General features: G+C 40.8%; 1 pseudogene; it reads left to right on the top strand.

Annotated features, from left to right (window-relative positions):
- Positions 1–400: 400 nt before the first annotated feature.
- Positions 401–7,882, top strand: LOC145571066 (uncharacterized; annotated as a pseudogene).
- Positions 7,883–8,414: the final 532 nt, after the last annotated feature.

Raw genomic sequence — 8,414 nt, 5'->3', positions numbered from 1 at the left:
AGGTTATGGTCAAAATCAAAGTAGGGGTAATTGGAACAATCAAGGTAGAGGCAATTTTCAAAACAATGCTCAAAGAGGCCCTCCACCCGGATTTGCTCCAAAGGCCCAAAATGATAATTTCTATTTTCAATCCTCTTCTTCTTCACATAGAACAAATTTGGAAGAAATCATTGAAAATCAAACAAAGTTGTTGAACACTTACATGACCGTAAGTGATAAGAAATTTAATGAAATGATGACTCATAATAAGATGCTTGAAAATCAAATTTCTCAACTTGCGAATGCTTTGAGAGACCATGCTAGTCCTTCTTCCTTACCTTCCCAAGGCCTAGATCCTAAGAGACCGGTTAATGCTATTGTCACAAGGAGTGGTAAGATCCTTGAGGAGAGTTTGCCTAGGATGAGTGAGACTAAAGAGGGCACAAAAGGGGCTTTGGTTGAATATGAGAGAGATGGTGCATCTTTGAGTGAGGTTGAGATTAAGAAGCCTAGTGAGGTGAGAGTGGAGAAAAAGATTGTGAAACCCAAGCTTCCTTATCCACAAAAATTCATGAGACACAAGTTAGATGAACAATTTGAAAGATTCATAGACATGCTTAAGCAACTTCACCTCTCTTTACCATTTACCAAAGTTGTCACCCAAATGCCCAACTACGCAAAATTTCTCAAAGACATTTTGAGTGGTAGGAGGACATGTGATGGTGTAGAGACGGTGAACTTTTGACCGAGAATTGTAGTGCTATCATAATGAACAAGATGCCACCTAAGCCAAAAGACCCCGGAAACTTTTCTATCCCTTGTGCCATTTATAAAATGTAAATTGAGAATGCCTTGTGTGACCTAGGAGCTAGTGTTATCCTTATGCCATACTCGGTGTACCAAAGACTTGAGCTAGGAGAACTCTTACCTACTAACATCACTTTGCAATTGGCCGATAGGTCAATTAAGTTCCCTAAGGGAAAGGTAGAGGATGTTTCTTTAAGGGTTGGGAAATTTGTTATTCTTGTGGATTTTGTTGTGCTTGAGATGGATGAAGATGCTAATATCCCCATCATTCTAGGGAGACCATTCCTTGCTACTTCAGGTGCTTTGATAGAGGTGAAAAGTGCTAAAATTTCGCTCAAAGTAGGGGATGAAGTGATAGAATTTGATTTGAATGATAGCATGAAGTATCCAAGTTCTTCTTTAGAAAATTGTATGTTAATTGATTGTCTCGATCATGTTGTGTCTTTTATGCATGAGCAATTGCTCACTTCTAACAATGCTCTTGAGAATGTTCTGTTGAATAAGGAGAAGATAGGTACTCCAAACAAGGAGATGGGTTTGTATGAAGATTTTCTCAATGGAAGCTTTGAGGATGATGAAGAGCAAATGTGTTTGAGCATTTCTAGCCAAGAAGCGTTGCAAGTGGCAACATCGAAGGAAGGTAAAGGTGCTCCAATAGTTGAGCTCAAACCTCTTCCATCACACCTTAGGTATGAATTTTTGGGACCCAACTCCACTTTTCCCGTGATTGTTAGCTCTTCTTTGAGTGAGCATCAAGCTCAAAAGTTGTGTGGTGTTTTGAAAAAGCACCGAAGTGCTTTGGGTTATACCATTGATGACCTCAAATGTACAAGCCCCGCTTTATGTACACATCACATAACTCTTGAGGAGGGTGCTTTACCTTCTATTGAGAGGCAATTAAAGCTACACCCCCAAATGGGAGAGTTAGTGAAAAAGGAGATCACCAAACTTTTTGATGCGGGAATGATATTCCCCATCTCTAGTTCTAGGTGGGTTTCTCCCGTTCACATTGTCCCAAAGAAGGGAGGTATGACCGTCGTTGAGAATGAGAAAGGTGAGCTCATTCCGACGAGGACGGTCACGGGATGGAGGATGTGTATAGACTATAGACGTCTAAACACATCAACAAAGAAAGACCATTTCCCCCCTTCCTTTTATTGATCAAATGCTTTAAAGACTAACAAGGCACAAGTTCTATTGTTTTCTTGATGGTTATTCGGGATTTTTCCAAATCCCTATCCACCCAGATGACCAAGAAAAAACAACCTTTACTTGTCCATATGGTACATTTGCTTATAGGAGAATGCCATTCGGCCTTTGCAATGCTCCCGCGACATTTCAAAGATGCATGATGAGCATATTTGGAGATATGTTGGAAGAGGAGATGGAGGTTTTTATGGATGACTTCTCTGTAGGAGGTGTTTCATTTGAGGCATGCCTTGAAAACCTTGAAAAATGTCTTACAAGGTGTGAGAAGGTGAACTTGGTCTTGAATCGAGAAAAATGTCACTTCATGGTGGAGGAAGGCATAGTCCTTGGTCACAAGATCTCTCATAAGGGGATAGAGGTGGATAAAGCTAAAATTGAAGTAATTGAAAAGCTTCCACCTTCGGTGAACGTAAAGGGAGTGAGATCTTTCTTAGGGCATGCCGGGTTTTATAGAAGATTCATCAAGGATTTCTCGCTCATTGCAAAGCCTCTTAATGATCTTCTTCAAAAAGATGCCGACTTTGTGTTTGATGATAAGTGTTTAGAGGCATTCAATAAGTTGAAGAAATATCTAATCTCTACTCCTATTGTTCAAGCTCCAAGATGGGATTTACCATTTGATTTGATGTATGATGCAAGTGATTCGGCAATAGGAGGTGTCTTGGGTCAAAGAGTGGACAAGAAACTTCATGTGATCTATTATATGTTCAAGACTCTAAATGGAGCTCAACGGAATTACACTACAATGGAGAAGGAATTTTTGGCTATAGTTCATGCTTTTGACAAGTTTCGTTGTTATCTATTGGGTTCCAAAACCATTGTCTTCACGGATCATGTGGCTCTCAAGTATCTTTTTGCCAAGAAAGAGTCCAAGCCAAGGTTGATTCGGTGGGTTCTTGAGCTCCAAACCTTTGACATTGAGATTAGGGATAAAAGAGGAGCGGAAAATGTTGTGGCGGATCATCTTTCTCGTTTGGAAGATTTTCAAATTCAAGATGATGGTTCTCCAATTGAGGATAGAATGCTTGATGATTTCTTGTATGCTATTGAAGCAAGGGAACTCCCATGGTTTACCGATTTAGTGAACTTTCTCGCATGTGGGGAGTTTCCTCCTTCCTTTTCTAAGAATTAAAGAAAGAAGCTCAAGAGAGAGGCAAGGCATTATGTGTGGGATGATCCCATCTTATACAAGCGTGGGGTCAATGGTTTACTTAAACGTTGTGTGCCAAATGAAGAAGTGCCTAGTGTCTTGAAAATGTGTCATTTGGATCCAAGCGGGGGCCATATAGGTGTCTCTAAGACCGCCACTAAGGTCCTTCAATGCGGATTATGGTGGCCACATCTCTTTAAGGATTTATGGGGCTTTGTCAAGACATGTGACCGATGTCAAAGAGTTGGGAACATCTCCAAGAGAAATGAAATGCCTCAACAACCCATACTTGAGTTGGAAGTGTTCGATGTGTGGGGTATTGATTTTATGGGACCATTCCCCTCATCTTTCGGAAATCAATAAATTCTTGTGGCGGTTGATTACGTGTCTAAGTGGGTTGAGGCCATTGCCTCCCCAACTAATGACCACAAGGTGGTTATGAAGTTGTTTAAGAAGATAATCTTTCCAAGATTTGGGGTTCCCAAGGCAGTGATAAGCGACAACGGTTCTTATTTTATTCACCATGCCTTTCAAAAGATGTTGAGAAAGCATGGGGTCCATCAAAGATTCGGCCTCCCATATCATCCTCAATCGAGCGGTCAAGTGGAAGTCTCTAATCGTCAAATCAAACTTATTATTGAAAAGAAGGTTGCGAGAAATCGAAAGGATTGGTCGGATAAGTTGGATGATGCTCTTTGGGCCTATCGAACGACTTGTAAGACCCCCATAGGTACCACTCCATACCGCCTAGTCTACGTCAAGTCATGCCATCTCCCGGTTGAAATTGAACACCGTGCTTTGTGGGCAATCAAGAAGATAGACTTTAACTTGGCAAGTGCAGGGGAGAAAAGGTGGTTAGATCTTCATGAGTTAGAGGAGCTTCGGTTTGATGCTTATGATTGTGCTAGTGTGTATAAAGCTCGTTCCAAGGAAACACATGACAAGCTTATTGAGAAGAAAGATTTTTGTTTTGGCGATAAGGTTCTCCTCTACAATTCAAAAATGAAGTTGTTTCCCGGAATGCTCATGTCAAGATGGAGCGGTCCCTATTTGGTCAAGAATGTTTTTCCAAGTGGTGTTGTAGAGGTCTCAATGATGGATTCTTCTTCTCCATTTAAGGTCAATGGCCATCGTCTCAAGAAGTATTTCGACGGTGCTTTTGTAGGCCTTGTTCACTCATTGCTTTTCCATCAACCACCTTAATTGGTGGAGGACGTCGAGCATGACGTTAAACAAGCGCTACCCGGGAGGCAACCCGGTTTTCTAACCTTTTTTCTTTTGATTTTACATTTTTCTATATTTCTTTTATCCTTGAGATTTTTCTTATTTCTCTTTCTTTTTATTTGTTTTCTTGATTTTGGGTACCATGAGATTGGGTCGGAGAAAATTTCCAACAATTTTGGTGTTATTTAAGCTTTCTCGAGGTTTGGTTAAGTTTAGGTGGAATATTGTTGGGATTTTATGCTCTCATGTTTGCATTTTTATTGATATTCTTCTCTTTTTCGAATGCGCTTTCAAATATCTCCTTAAGCAAACACAAGAGTATATTCATGGCTGAAATATTCTTACTTGGTGCACGCGCACCAAAGGGGTCAGAAATTTTTCACTTACTTTGGAAAAATTAACGGTTTTTGAACCATCCCCATACCCCCTTGGTGCGCACGCACCCCATCCCTGCGCGCGCGCACCACAGGGGTCAGAGTTTGGCCTAAATTTTTGAACAAAACTAGCCCTACCTGGTGCGCACGCACCCCCTGCCTGCGCGCACGCACCAGGTAGGCAGGGGTTTTTACCATTTGTCGCCGGCCAACGCAAGAACAGCCCCTGCGCTGGTGCGCATGCACCAGCCACAGCAGCCTGGCGCACGCCAACCCCCTTATAATCCCAAGCGCATCACCTTATTTCCCCTTTCTCTCTCCCCGATTTTTCCCTAACTTTCCCAACACTTTTCTCTCATCAAACCCTATCATTTTTGTTGTAAAAGCATATCAATTTAACCTCTTTTATTCTCATTCTAACATCAAATTACATTTAACTCATCTCATTTTTGAATTTTACAAGAAAAATTCCAGATTTTCGAACCAAAAATTTGTAAATTTTGGGTCTATTTTCGAAATTTTGAGGATTTGTGTTGAGGTTTGGAACTTATCTTTGGGTGTTCTATTAGTTCTTAAATCTTCATTTTGGGCAATTTGCAAGTAATTCAAGGCTACATTGAGGTGTAATTTCTTATTTTCTAGTCATCTTCTTCATCATTGTTCAAGCTTGAAACCTTATTTTTGCTTTCATGGTAGAACTCCATTGTTGGTTCTTTTAATTTGTAATTTGTGTTAAATGATATCATTGAGTGTTAAATTGAATCGTTTTCATGATGAATTTGTATAATTTGCTTGATTCCTTGATTCACCATTGTTGGTCATTTTCTCTCTCATGGGTATTCTTTATAATGGTTTTATTGCTTTGATAATTCAATGCTTGAGGTTATTTTGCTCAATTTGACTCATGATTTGGTCTCTTATGTTCATTTTTGCCTTTAGTCCATGCTTACTTGTTTCAAATTTATGATTCTATATTAATGGCATTTTGTTCATATGTAGCCATCTCATGATTTGGTCTCTTACTTGTTTCTACTTTGAGATAATTGCTTTTGTGCTTGATTCTTGAGCATTTACTTATGCTTATTATTGACATATTACAAATGTAAGATTTGCTCATGAGTTGTTCTACTTCTTGTAGATGGCTCCAATCCGTCACAAGAAGCGGGCAAGATCAAGTTCCAGCAAACCAAGGCATGTTGTTCCACCTCCACCCGAGGTAGAAGAGACATACGTCATTGAGTTTTCTAAAGAATCACATTGGGATCGTTTCAAGCGTCTATCCAAGAGAAAGCTTAGACCAAAAAGATTTTACGATCAAGCAACAACCAAGTTTCTCGGCATAGATGAGGACGTTCGGCTTCTTGCAAAAGGTCTTCATCTTTTAGATTTCTTGGATTTGAGCGCCCCTACTTATGCTAGGGTGACCTATGAATTTCTTTCTTCTCTTGAAGTAGTCCATGAATCGAGTGACGGTTCCTCAAGGATTTTGACTTTCCAACTTTTCAATCATGATCACTCATTGACGGATTCTCAACTATGTTCTTACATCAAGTTTCCTTGGGCCGCGGATGCGGAACAATGTATCTACCTGGCACATGGTAGAATGGCAGAGAATCATGGATATAATGAGCAACGTTGGTGGAGAAGTATCTTGGAGGAAGGGAAGTATGAGCCTTAAAAGTCCGAGACCACGTCCATGATTCATTCGGCTATGCGATATTTCAACCGTCTCCTCACTTACGCTGTTTGCTCCAAAGACTCTTTGGGAGCTATCTCTCGAGAGGAGCTTTGTTGGTTGTGGATAGCCGACCAAAATGACTTTGAGATTGAGTTGGTGGATTTCACAGAGCACTTCATCAATCGACTCATGGATATTCGTGATAGAGTTAGCCTATCGGGGAGCATCCAATTGGGAGGGATGATTTCTATCCTAGCTCTTTGCATCAATGACGACTATAAGACTTTGTTAAATGAGCTTCCCCTAATTATTGATCCTCGAGAAAAATATTCTTCTCATTTCCTCAACATCTCCGCCCTTGTGAACCAAAAGTTCCTCGATCGTACGAAGAAGGATGATGTCTTCATTTGGAAAGTTTCTCGGGTTAAAGAATGGTTCTTAATCCCATCCAAAGAGGCAACCACCTGACCAAGAGAGAAAGACTCCTTATCTTGGAGGCCTCCTATATGAGATATTGACCCTTTTATTCGACGTAGGACGAATCATACAAGAGGCCGCTCGACCAATGCTCTCTCATCGAATGTTCAAACTATTCCCACAATTGAACCGGAAGGTACACCTATTCCTTCCCCCTCTTCTACTCCTTCTACTTTTGATTTGTCAACCATTCATGCTAGGCTTCATTATATTGCTAACGTGTTATATTCTATACCTTCCATGCAACCCTCTAATCTTGGTTATGACTATCATACAAATCAATTGTACGATTTGCATGTTCGGAGGGGGGAAATCAAGCCCTATGTGAATTACCCGTATCTCCCGGTCCAACAAGGACCTATTCCTCAGTGGGAACCTTTTGATCCTACCATTGGTCCTCGGCCTTGCTACCCTTATTGGGAGGGCCCTCATGTTTACCCTAGTTCTATCATAGGCTCCACCCCGGCCACTTACGACTATCGGCGGCACGGTGGTTGTGATTATACGTATGATCCGGCTAATCCTTCGCCCTTTCCGGACCTTGAGACTTTTGGGCGGTGGGGTAGGTCGAGTGAGCCGGTCTTAGATGATTGGTCTCATTATTTTGAGGATGATAGAGCTAGGAGGAATGGTAAGTTAAGGGGTAAGGCTCCCATGGACGTGAGTGAGATGGCTAGCTCTAGTCATGTGATGGAGACCGGTGAGGGGGGTTCTCATTCTACCCCTTACCATAGTGCGGAGTGATACTACCATGGTCCCGCCCTTCTTATGTGCTTTATATGATGTTTCTCGTTTGCCTATATGTCTTTAGGTTTAGAGTTAAAAGGATGGTCCAGTCTAAGCTTGGAGGTGCTTTCTGCATTTGTTTCTGTGCTTCACCATATTTCCCCCCCTGCTTTTGTAGTTCATTTCTGGTCTCCTATGCTTCTTGTATTGATTTTTCTGTTGTTCGGTTTTATGATGCTGCTGTTGTATTTCTGCTGATTTCTTTGCCCTGTTATTGGTTTGTTGTTTGTTTCGCTGGTTGTTGTCCGCTGAGTTTCTCTGTGTCTTTATTATGCTGATTCCTGATGATGACTGTGTGATTTCTTATCTCCTGATACTATTTTAATCTGATGATTCTGACCCTTGCTGCTGCTATTACTTGCTTTTTCTTTATTTTCCTACATTTTATTTTCTATTTTCTTCTTTTCTTTTGTATTGAAGTTACTAACAATTTTCTTTGTATGTAGTTTTTTTTGTTATTTCTCACCTTGCACTATTGCTTATGCTTTGGATTTCGACGATTCATTAAGGTGCTCTTTCTCCTTGTTTAATGTGCAATAGCTTTGGCGCCCGGTGAGATCTTTCTACTTCTTTTCTTTTTCTTTTCTTGGTTACTTAGTCTAGGATTAGTTCTAGGAGTAGTTGAATGGTTCGAGGTTGTTTGCTTTTTAACACCCTAGTGTGTTTGGGAACATTGGTGTTGTGGCCGAATGTTCACTTGTTTGTTGATTGGGATTTATGTGTGTTAGCA

The sequence above is a fragment of the Chenopodium album genome, chromosome 12 (assembly GCF_948465745.1).
Source record: "Chenopodium album chromosome 12, dcCheAlbu1.1, whole genome shotgun sequence".
NCBI lineage: Eukaryota > Viridiplantae > Streptophyta > Magnoliopsida > Caryophyllales > Amaranthaceae > Chenopodium > Chenopodium album.
Note: the sequence above shows the minus strand (reverse complement) of the source record. Positions and strands in the feature narration are given on the sequence as shown.